The following is a 13,620-nucleotide window of genomic DNA, read 5'->3' on the forward strand; positions in this document are numbered from 1 at the left end:
ACATGGCATGTTGAAAGCAGAAAAATCCAAGTGAATAACAAACTTTGCTCCACATGAAATAAGGTCTAAGAGTCCAATTTGATTTTAGACACGTATGTGTCTCATTCTCTATGCGTCTCATGATTAAAAAATAAATAATAATAATAAAATCATTTTCTTTATTAATAATTTCTTTTTGATAAAGAAAATTTATATATATATTGCAATGATGCAATCAATTTTTTTGAAGCAATTTATAAAAACGAAAAATACTTGCAGAATTTGATTAGAATATTTTTTTTTGTACAAGTACTTTTTCATATTTTTGCCGCTTCAAATATTTTTGACAGCGTGTTATTTTTGCAACGCAGATGACGATTCAATAATGGCTTGCAGAACAATTGGAAAAGTATTTAGACAATTTCTGAACATTTGGCATTAATATTGTTGTTGTGTATTTTTCTATGAATTTTTAACTTGTAGGGCACAACAAATCTTTGTGATGCCAATCATTTTACTAAGCACCGTGCATAAAGTCATCCGACAAAAGGGAGTTGATTTATTTGTCATGGTTATTTCTTAAAAATGAATTGTTATCAATATCATGAATTGGACCGAATATAACACACTTGATTTTCCTTAATCTGTTTAATTTGACATACAATTTTTGCGTAAGAATCAGAAAGAAATTAGCTATTTCTTTTTTAACACACTTATGTTCTTTGTGTCAAGTTTTTTTTGCAGGTTTAGGATGATTGAATGATCAACAAGACGATTAAATTGTGACGACAATTGGTATTCAAAAGACCAATCTCATGAGAAACATAAGAACAAGTCCATGTCCATATTCATCAAAACCATTACTCTTCCTCCCTTTTGAATTATAAATCCAACCAAGCAATTTAAAGCAAGCCACAGTTGTTTTTCCTAGCAAGATTCAGTTGTTCATTTTCCTTCATTCACATACACTTTCCGTTTACTCCATAAATAAAAGCAAGAAGCTTACTTTCATGCTTATTGTCCATTGTCATTATTATTTTCCATTGTCATCTTCCATTTTCATTTTCCTTTTCCTATCCTTTTCATTTCACAATTAAACCCTACTTCAATACAAATTATTGAGTCCATAGTCCTTTGAGTCTAAAATCCTTGCAAAAACACCTTGAGGCTTACATGCCTTAATGGCAAGTCCTCATGCCAACGAACAATGGAAATACATCAATGTCCCTTGTTCATCGGATATTTTAGGTACTCGACAACAACAAAATTATTCGTACTTAGCAAGATGTGTTTGGGCATCTTGACTCTCATTGTCATCAATGGTGAGAGTTCTTGTGTTGACTAGTGGCATCCATTAATGGCCACTAAGTCAACAATTTCCTACTATGTTCGACATCAGAACATCTATTCACATAACATGAATTGTGTGAATGAGTTTTGAATACATGAAGACTATCACTTTCAGCATTTTGGAGCAAATGTAGAAGACATGCAGCTACAAAATCAGCTGATAGCTGCAAAATCCAATAACAGTTGCAGAAATAAATAACAGCTACGGAATCAGATGGCAGCAGCAGAATCAACACCATTCCGCAGCATATTCAACAAGTTATTATAAAAGTAATAAAAAGTCATCTTGACTCTTTTCTCCATGACTTGTTCAGCCATTTGAAGAAGATTATAATCAGAATTTTGCAGAGACCACACATTCAGCTCATCAATTTCCAAAAGGAAAGTTAAGGTATGTCATTTTCTAACTTTTTACCATAAAGTTCCTTGAAAAGCTATAATGATAACTTTTCGAAAAAACATTTCTCTTCTCATAAAATTTCCAATACCATCAGTTGGGGGGGATACATTCATATTGATATTTTGCCATATTCATACCACATTCAAAAGCCCACATACTTTCAAAAGATATTAACTATTACATTATTGTTATGAGCATACAAAGGCTTTTCAAAAGTACTCAAAAGATAATTGGATATAAACACAATCATGGTTGTCACACAAGAACCAACCATGATGCAATCCAATAAAAATATATTTTGGAACAATAATCAAATTATCATTATGCAAAGTTCAAAGATAAAAAATGAATGCAACAACAAAATATGGTTGTAACACAAGAACCAACTTTGTTACAATTCAACTAAAAGGCTTTGTAGAAGTATGAAGTTATCAAATGATATCATGCGAAGTTAAGCCAAAGCTCAAGGATAAAAAAGAATTAATATAGATTGCATGAGGACATGCAATAGCTTCAATTGGGGGGTATGTTGGGCCTTGAAATTGTCATTCACTTCCATTACATTTTCACTTATATTTCCATATTGTCACCTTCACTCCACCTCCATTTCATTACATTTACCTTACCATTATCATTATTGGGTCACATTTATGTTTTTCCAAACTTTATTAATTCTTAGCATTTTTAACTGAATTTATGGTTAAAAATTACAAAATAATGTGCATATGCTTATATCTAACAAGTGGGATGAGATTGTTGACTTGTGTAGGTCAAAATGAAGCTTCTAAAAAACTCTTATGTGGCCTCCTAAGGCCAAATTCGAATGTGAGTGGAGAAGATCATGGGATCATAAGGATATGTGTCTCATTTCCTATTTGTATTGAAACTCTAAGGAGATATGCGTCTTATAATTTCCTATTTAGATTGTAACTCTAGAGATATAGGGAGAGATTCATGGGCTCTCATTAATGAGATAGCTTCTCATCTTTTTGTATAAATAGCGAAAGTTTTTTCCTATCATTTTATGTGTAAAGTTGGGGAATTGCTCATGTTTTGAATAAAGAAGAAGGCTTGCATTTGGAGCTTCTCAACTTTCCATCCTCATACTTTTGGATTGGCCATCTACAATGTGTGAGATTTATTTGTTTTCATAGATTAAGATTTATTGCTTTCTTAATTACTGTGTAATCTTATGCTAATCAAAGCATCTCAAGAAAAGAATTTTCTCTTTTCCAAAATTGGATTGTGTTTGAAGCATTGGAGCATACAGTGATCTTAGTTTTCCTTTACATGTTTTTACAATGCTTTCTTAGGATTAAGTTTTACATTCACTGTTTAATCTTATGTAGAGCATTTCAAGAAGGTAGTTATTCCAAAATTGATTGCTTGAAGCATTTAGAACAAACAGTGATTTAGTTTCTTTTCTCATGCTTTTAACATGCTTTTTAGATTAAATTTCTTATCTATTGTGTCATCTCATGTTTAGCATTTCAAGAAGGTAACCCTTCTGAAATTGATTTCTTAAAAACATTAGATTACACAGTCATTGCAAGTTTTTACATGTTTTCTTTTACATGCTTTCTTTATGCTTTCCTAGATCATGTTTTCTTTCATTTAATGTATAATCAAGTACTTAATCACTTCAAGAAGATTGCTTCCTAAATTGAATGGTTCATGGGTATTTGATCATACAATAGATCATAGTTGTCTTTTCCATTTGTTTTAGATTGTCATTGTTATTTTGCTTTCAGTCCATGAATAGGATTAGTTTGATTTTGATCAAGAGCTTTCAAGGATAAGAAAGGAAGTGATTTCATTTTCATCTTGTCATATGAATGCAATTGTATTTAGATTAATGCTCTGTTTTTCATAGATTAGTTCAAGTACATTTCCTTTTCTTCCTTCTTTTTCATAGTTTAATCATTTCATTTAGAGTAATTCCTAGTTTAGTTTCTTTCATCAAAACATTTCCTTTTATTCCTTCTTTAGAAATTAGTTTTCAACATTAAAATTCATTAGATTTTGTCCATTAACATTTAAAGATTTCATCTAGAAGCATAAATTTCATTTCTTAGATTAATTTCCTTAGGCATAAGAAACAAAACCCCAAAACAACATAAAAACATACTCAACGAAGTAAGAAACAAGGTTAACTAAGCACATATTATGCACCACACTTCATCAATTTACTAACTCCGGTCGATAATTTATGTTAGAAATTTAAGACATTAAATTGACTAAATAGGAGAGAATTTTTTTCATAATGCGATATTCGACCATGGTTGACCATGACTCACTACGATTGACTATGATTGACCATGATTGGTATTACAAAAGGGAATAATAAACCCAAGGGATTAATATTATAAACCCAAGGGAATAATAAACCCATGGGATTAATACTAAAACCCCAAGCGATTATGAACCCAAGGAGATAATATTAAACCCAAGGGACAAATATCATAAATCCAAAGTATATAAATAGCCACATTAAAAATATTAATGTGGTTGATTTTCATATTGAGACAATTCTTATCACAATGCGACGTTAGACCATGGTTGATTTACATATCAAGACAATATTTGTTACAATGTGACATTAGACCATGGTTGACCATGTTTGATTTTCATATCGAGATAATCTTTGTCACAATGTGAAGTTCAACCATGGTTGATCATGATTCCACTAGTAGAAAATGATGAAATTATTGACTAGGTGACTAAAAAAGTTAGTCGCCACGATTATTTCAAGTGAATTAGTACTAAATTTGAGCAATTTTGAGTGACCAAACTAAAAAAAATGACTAATTTAGTCTAGGGATAAAATATACGACTAAATAATAAGTGACCAAACTAAAAGTGACTAACTTAAATGACTAATTTAGTCCAGGACTAAAATATATGACTAGATAATAAGTGATAAAACTAATAATGATTAGCTTAAATGATTACTATAGTCCAAGAATAAAAATATGACCAAATAACAAGTACAACAAGTATATGAATTACTCATTTATGTTAGTAATTTTTAATTATGTCACTTCGAAAATGGAAAATTGCAATTTTGATATTGAAGTGTTACATTTCACTACATGGGTCTCTGAATCCATCTACATTGTTAAAATTTAGAGACAAAGGGGTCTCTAAATCCATCTACAGTGTTAAAATTATGAATACCCTTTTGTCTCTAAATTTTAGCACTGCAAATGGATTCAAAGATCCCCTTCTTTGAATCCATCTGCAATGTTAAATTTAGAGACAAAGGGGTCTTTGAGTCCATCTGCAGTGTTAAAATTTAGAGACCCATTTAAGAGGGTCTCTAAATCCATCTGCAATGTTAAGTACATAAAAATGACTCAAAATGACTAAAATGTTCTAGTCATAACATCTGACATAAAAATGACTCAAAATGCACAAATATTATCTTAAATCCCTTCTAATAAAAGCTATTATCCATTGCATTCTGAATAAAAGGTGATATGAGATTACTTTTGCTATGAAATGTTTGATTTAAATCATTTACTTGTAATAGTTCATGAATCTTAATGAAAAGAATTTTCATAAATCCTTTGGAGTTAATATGTTGCACATTACCTTCATTTTGAACATATTTTAGAATATTGGCCTGGTTGAAATCTCCTTGAAACATAGCATATGATAAAAAAAGAAAGGCTAGTAAAGAAACAAAATTTCATAATTTTTTTTCTTTCTTCTATGCTATTGTTTCCTATGCTACCACCTTACAACATTTACTTTGAAACATGTTGTGTAGTTTCTAGTTTTATATGTTTGATGAATAGAGTGTTTAGAGTTTATATAGACTAATTTGTTATTGCCTTCTTGGGTGATATTCTTATACACTCCAAGACAAAAGAGGAGCATGAGTGACATTTGAGGATGGTGCTATACATGTTGCAAGAGAAATAATTGTATGCCAAGTTGAGCAAGTGCACTTTCTATCAAAGGAAAATCCATGATTTAGTTCAAAATGTCTTAGAGGAGGGCATAACAATGGACCTAGGGAATATGAATTAATCCATCAAAGGTTGGCCATCACCAAAGAATATTTCAAAGGTGAGACTCTTTATGGGTTTACCTAATTACCACATGATATTTATTCAAGGTTTCTATAAGATTGTACATTCAATTATTTCGTTGCAACATAAATGAGTATAGATTGAATGGACTACAAATTGTGAAGATAATTTTCAATATCTGAAATATTTATTAACCAATGCACCTATTCTAAAGAATGCATATCCAAATTAGGACATTTTTAGTGTGAATAAATTAATGTAAAGAAGGAATTGGTGGACCCCTTATGCAAGATAGGCATGTCATATGAATTGAAGAAAATCAAAGTACATGAAGGAAATTATGCTACCCATGACTTGGAGCTTACAACTATTATCCATGCATTGAAAATGTGAAGACATTATCTTATGGGATGAAATTTTGAGTTGAAAATAGACCATAGTGGTTTGAAATACTCACATAGACAAATTAGATGGTTGGAATTCCCTAGTGAATTTGACTTTGACATCAACAACATTAAGGGAAACGAGAATAAAGAGGCTAACACACTCAACATTAAGAGGGTGCATGTAATGCATGATGCTATAGCTATTATCATATACAACATAGACTTAAAAAGAATAATTTTGGAAGATTATGATCAAACTAACACTATTTACAAATTAAATAAGGCTTACAACAAGGTAATTCACACCAAAAATTTAAAGACTACATGCTAGAAGAGGATGGAAACCTCTTGCAAAGGAACACAAGTTTATGATCCTAATTCTCAATAATTGAGAAATTTAGTGATAAGATAATTGTGTGATGCACCATATGTTGGACACTAGGGTACTGTTGTAGCCATCAACAACCCCCCCTTTTTTAAGTATTCACCACAACATTTAAAAATGGGGACCCTTCTCAAAAATAAAAAACTTAAGCATTTAACATATCCTTTTAATAAAACATGCTATTAAAATATGACTTCAAAAAAATTAAGATTCCTATCTTTCCTTGGTTTATGTGCATAAAATTATAAAGTATTAAGCTTCTCTATAAAGAACGCAATATAGTCATAAAAGCTAGGAAAACATTCGCAAACGCAAAGTCTTGAGTATTAGGATAAGTCTTAATAAGCTCGTTCTCTTAATGATAAACATCGCATCGCAAAAGGTAATGGCGGGCATACGTTTCAAAGAGACTCTCGAAAATGCGAAAAAGCGATGAAGTGAGATCGCATGCCCCACAAACTCATCGCATATCGCAAATTCCATATATCACCACTCCTTAATGCAAACGCCGAGAAATTGCGAAATGCGATAAAGTCTCTCGCAAATCGCATCTCGCAATTCCACGATGAAACAACCACTTATAATGAAGATAGGTTTTGCGATATTGCGAAGCAAATCGCAAAATCGCTTCATCGCAGATCTAAGGGCTCATAGTTCGATAAAGTATTTCCCATCATTCGATGCCGAGTTATGGGCATTAATGTCAACTTAACGGTCCATTGATGGTTATTTATGAGAAATAATTTAGATCTGGTCAAAAGGACTATCTCACGCAAGGTGATATCTTTGATATGATTTTAAAATTAAAGGCTTTCCCGTCACCTTATTATTGATCATTATTCGTTATCTTCCTTATTGTGTTTTCGTTCTCTACTTGTGAATTGTAGGAGCAGTACGCAGAACGTAATGGGAAAGAAAGGAAAAGCTCCGGTATCTGAAAAATCAGAGATGACTCCACTATTCACAAACACGACTTGTACCATAGAAGCAGAGATATCTACTTGGGAAGGCATGTATCAACTACTGGAATGAGAAAACCCGAGAGTCATGGAGGTTACCGTTATGGCAAATGGTTTTGGGTCATCCGAAGCATCACTAACAGAGCTTGCGTGCTCGTTTTTGCACCGTGTCGCAGCAAGGCCAAAGATACTTCCTTACACAGATATGGTAAAATGGGTGATAGACCATGCTGATATATCCGACAGGAAATTCAAGACATGAAACCAGGAAGTCATGGGGTCATTTACCCCACAAAATTTAAGGTGCATGTATCACTTGCTAGAGCCTCAGGCTAGCTATAACAAACAGTTCGTGGAAAAATTCGCCAAAGAGAACGAAGATTTGGCAGAATGCACTAAAAACTGGTCAGCGAAGGAGGAGCCATTAAAGAAGGATAAAAATGGTATGTACGCCACCGGACCTCTCTCTTCTCCCTATTGTTTTGCTGCTACAATGTTGTGTAGGCTATTCAGAAAGCCTGATATCAATAAGTTTTCATCTGAGTGGTTACCTTTATTGGATGCGGCCACTAATGCCACCATAATGGATTGGGCCCAAATATTATCTGATAATTTAGCTTCTGTCATTCTGAATTATCGAACTAAAAGAAGTTTTCCTAGAGGTTTTACCCTCCCTCCTTTCTAGCTACCTACGTCATGGATGCTATTTGTCTTGTATCTGATTTTCCCATTATGGGATGGAAATGGACAGTACAGAATCTACGACCTATTCAAGTCTATCATAAGGAGCTGTGGGAATCCAATTTCATCCCACATTTCTATAAAATCTATCATGGAATAATGCTACCCATTCATAAGATGTTATATAACACAGACGCCCCAAGATTCTTCCCAAAAGTCGAAATTGACATTCTCCCTGTGGGAAGGTGGTTTGGGGAAGAATTATTCAGCTACATTAGGGTATTTGGGAGCATTGCCTCGCGTCATGTGCTTCCTTTGTATGTTCCTGGCAAACTTATGGCCCGAGAGATAGCCTACCAGACTTGTGTTGTTGGAGGGATGTCCAGAGAACTCAAGGATAAGAAGAAGGCCATTTGGCCGCAATTCCCTGTGGTTTGTGGGGCTTTTGCATTATTCGATTTAGGTCACGCTTTCAGGGAAGTAGATAACATGCTATGTCTACGGCTACCTAAGTTCCCAGGGAGACAATATGATCCCTTTGATGTTATAAAGAATTTCACAACGACAGTCAAAATAAAAGTGTTCACTAAAGAGGATGTTGTTTTTCAGCAGAAAAGCTCACTCAGAGAAATCTTACATATGACCCAAATTCAGTTTAGTCCAGAAGAACTACAAGAGTTTAATCTCTATAGAAAACGGAGATTGGAAAATGTCCCATTGGACAAATTGTGTATAGAACCAATAAGAGAGCCCACTCCCAGCATTAGCATAAGTGGAAGCTCGGGACAAGGAAAATCCAAATCGAAGTCTGAAAGAGAATTAACTGAAAGGTCTAAACAGTTAGGGAGTGAACACAGTAAAAGCGAAGGATCAGTCAGAGATACAGCCCAATCCAAGGAAAATCCCGAGAAGCAAGTTTTGCCTCCGAAACAGGTTGAGACTCTCACTCCCCTCATAAAGCCAACAAAGCCATTAATAGTAGATCTGGAGAAGGAATGGGAAAAATTCTATGAGATGATTAGCACAGAGGAGCAGAACATAGGGACATCAAGGAATCAAGTATTGACAACCACAGAAATGATAATTGAAGGGGTTGTTAATACTCCAGAAACAGAGCACATTCATGTAGCTCCTTCATCTGAAATTATACTGAAAATAGAGGAGATCCCTCCTCTGGATGTGTTTTATAGTCCGCAGCACAAATCTATTGTCAGGAGACAGAGAAAGAAGCGGAAAATAGACAGTGTGCTCTCACCTGAAGCGGAGCCTTTGGACATCCTTTGGCAAGACTCAACTACTGATCTGTCAGAGAACCTGGCCAGACTCTCTCAAATCGTAGGAGCTTATGCTTCTGCTACAATTTATAAAGCATCTAAAGTTCAGATGTTACTTAAAGATAGAGAGGATAAAATCCTATTTTTGCATCAATAGCTATAGCAAGTCAGCATCACCCAGGAAACAGAGGAGAAATTGGCAAAGTTACAACAAGACTTCCAGCAAATGTAGCTGGGTTATCAAAACAGTCTGGCCGGAAAAGAAAAGCAGTTACAGGCCACAGTAGAGTTGCACAAGGATGACCCTAAAATTGAAGAATTTGTCACAAAAGAACTTGCCCTGAATGACCAACTCTTGCAACAATAGGAAATGTTATGCCAAAGAATATCGCAATGGAATTCCCACTGCGAGAAAAGCGACAATATTACAAATCAAGTCGTAGACTTATGACTTGATTATGACTTGATTTATAAGAAAGTGTCTGACTTTATGAGTTGGAAGGAATCAGAGGAAGGAAGAAAGCAGGATTGCCCAAGATAGATAATCCCACAAAGAAATGCTATTTTATAAATGGGATGCACAGCTCAAAGAAGCAGAACAGGAAGTGGAGGAAGCGGCGATAACAACAAGCAATATCATTGACTGTATCAATGAAAATATACATAGAGCCAATATAATATTAAAAACCACTCCAGGATCCCTTCCAAAAGCACAACAATTGTAAACAAGGTGGAAACAGACAGCAGAAGAAAAAGCAGAGTCAATTAAGCAGATAACAAAGTTAAATTGGGACACTTACTGGCAGCGTTTGGTAAAACGACACAGTCAGTGTATAACTCTGAAGTGCCTCACAACCTCCGGCGAGATTGCTCCAGCACTTGCTGATTATGTTTTCGCAAGTCAATTGAAATCCAAGGTCGATCAACAGACACTCCTGAAGCCAATGCTAGACATTTGCAACTTAAGGGAACAGATGCATAATTGATCATAGATACAGTTTTAGTTTAAATTCAGTTTATTTTTGCTTTGAATGAGGACGGTCATTTAAACCTCCTCCTACATTTTTGTAATAACTATTTTTAGTCTTTAGTTAGTAGTATTTAAACCCCTCTCATGCATTTAGAGAGGGGTCCAGAAATTTGTCAAAAACAATTCTTCAGAACATGCACTTTTTCACCCTCTGAGGAGGTTTTGATAAATGAATGGAATGAGATTTATTTATATCTGTGTTTAATGTCTGCTACTGAAATGCACTTTTGTACTCTTAGTGGATATTGAATTATTTGAAGATAAATCTAAATCGCCGAAGCTCATGAGCAGGACCTATTATCAATGGTACTTTTATCTCTTAATACTTTTTGCTTATGTGCCAAGTGATATATTATTTTCAGTTGTTTATATATGGAAACCTGAATGTTCAGTTGTCATTTTTGCACTTTTGTATGGTGATAACTATTCCTTTATGTCAAGTATATGAATAACTTATTATGCGATGTGTTTATCATAATTGTTTCGACTAATTTCTTATTCGAGACAATCATCTTTAACGTATTCTTTTCTCGTAGTAATTGAATGATTTTTATTACCAATTGTTGTTGGAAATTATTCTAGATCGCATAAACAAAGTGTTACTCCCGGGATATTTTAAACTAGATGTTTCCTTCATTAGAATAAAATTGCACATGTTATATTAGACTTAGAATAAATCATTCTCCCCATAAACCTTTCAAAAGAGGAAAAACAACATCCCCTTACTGTACCATCATAAACAAATTGGGAAACTGGTCCCATTACCCCCAGTCAGAGCCACTATTCCAAACGGAAAAGGAGTTGCTTTCAAGGTCTGGACCAGGTGGTTATCCCCCTTGTTGTAGACCCGATTTTCGGGGCTTCAACATATTTGGTGCTAGAAGGAGGGCCCGAACTATGAATGGCTAGTAAATTTAAATCCAAAACCCATTCTGAGAGTATATTGCCCTCAACATCTTCCCCAACTTCTCCATCGCATTCTGAGTCTTTAAACTTTAAGTGAGAAGTTGAGAAAACAACAACCACTACTGCAAACCTGAACATTTCAGATAAATCCACTATCAAACCCCCTGAAGTTCTGTCTTTGATTCAAAAACTTCAGGGATTTTCAATATCACCACAGAAATCTGAAATATCACAAGGTAGTGTGACTTCGCAATATATTCCTTCTCATCCTCTTACCAGATTACAAAGTGAAAAACTTGGTATTGAACCAACTGAATTACCTCTGCCAAAAATGAAAAGAGCAAGGAAGACACCTGAAGGGTCTGATAGTGAGATTCTTTCATCATCATCATTCATTTCATCTAATCCTTTGCAAATTCAACTATCCACTCCCCCACTCCGTATTGTTGTTCAACAGGGTATTGGAACTTCTTCCCAACCACAAGAACTTCATCTGTGCTTTCCTCTGTCAGTATCTCAACAATGGGAGGAAATCCTCCACCAAGGCCATGGGCCAATCCAAGGGCAGTCACAATGCCTGCACCCTTGAGTCAATTTCCAGCCCATCCTGAGAAATGGTTGCCAAAGTTTAACCCAGATGCAGGCGTGCTAGCAAAAGAACACATAAAAAACTTTATGTTGTTAATAAATTTAAATGGAGTAACAGAAGAAGATGTTGTTGTCAGATTTTTCCCCTATACCCTACAAGGAACGGCCAGATCCTGGTACTTTTCGTTACCCTCAGGATCCATTACTAGTTGGAATATTTTCCAAGAGCAGTTCTTGACAAAATTCGGTGATGATAGGTCTACAACGACATTAATCAATGACCTCTCAAATCTTAAAACCGAATCAAGAGAACCTATCAAAGATTTCAACTCGCGATTCAATAAACTCTTAAATAAAATCCCTACCGCATCCAAGCCTAGCGAAGAAGTTAGAAGTGAATGGTATATATCTGCCTTACCTTTCGAACATAGCAATCTTTGTAGATAGGGCTGCCAAGCCAACATTGGCTGAAAATATGAAAGAAGCGATAGCGGTAGAAAAACACATCTTAGCCTTAGAAAAGAAAAACGCTATTGATGAAAGGAAATCTAAGAAAGTTGCTTTTAGAGATGACCCTAAGAAAAAGCAATCAAAGGACCCGTTTGACTTGGAGGGATTACAGAAAGTTTTAAAAACCATGTCTAATGAAATGGTTGATATTAAAAAACAAGTGGCAGAGACTTCTTCTAAGAAACCCTATAAGCCTTTCAGGAAGAATCCTTCAACCGATCCAAAGCCTCCCAACGCTATAACAAATGCAGAATCTGAAGGAGAAGAAGAAGAGGTTTCCAATGAAGAACATTCTGATGAAGATGAGGTTGTAGAATTACAGGGAATGTGGGACTTCATCCTTCCAGATGAAGAGGATCATGATGCATTACCAGTCAGTACCAAAAGCAGAAATCAACTCGATCCTCCACAGCCCAATTCTAAATAGAAAAACGTAAGCTCAACTTCCAAAGATAAAGTCGCAGGTAAGAAATCATCACCTAAAGTGACTCAGACAAACCCAATCCAATCTGATTCATCAACTCCATCTAAAACTCTTATCATTTCCGATGAAATGGAGTATAATATTGTTGAAGACATGAAGAAGACTAGGGCCAACATTACCTTTCATGAGATGACTAAATTGAAGCATCAACAAAAACTACTTTTGAAAGAACTACATGCAGTACCTGTTGCACCTCTACCTGCCACTGTAATCTCATAAGCTACTCATGAAATGGGGAGACCTCCAACTGGTATGTTAAATAAAGTTGACCCAAATGACATTGCTTTAACTGGAGGAAGGTCAAAATCCCATACTCCTCCATTCCTCCTTACTTTTGAAATCTTCAATAAAAATTTGCATAACTGTTTGGTAGACTCTGGTGCTTCATCTAATATTTTTCCAAGGTCAGTTTGTGCAAAGTTAAACGTCCAACCTCAAAAGTCTGCAGTACACATAGTGCAGCTGGATCGGTCTCAAGTTGAAGTCATTGGCGAACTCAATCAAGTGACCATAAGACTTTCATCGAATCCAAAGGTATGTCAAGTCATTGATATTCTTGTTGCGGATATTCCTGAATTTTATGGTTTAATTCTTAGCAGGGATTGGTCTGAAAAGCTTCATGGTTACTTTTCAACTGACTGGTCACACATG

The sequence above is a fragment of the Pinus tabuliformis genome, chromosome 6, assembly GCF_031772625.1.
Source record: "Pinus tabuliformis cultivar Carrire ecotype Pingquan chromosome 6, CPIR1, whole genome shotgun sequence".
Classification (NCBI taxonomy): domain Eukaryota; kingdom Viridiplantae; phylum Streptophyta; class Pinopsida; order Pinales; family Pinaceae; genus Pinus; species Pinus tabuliformis.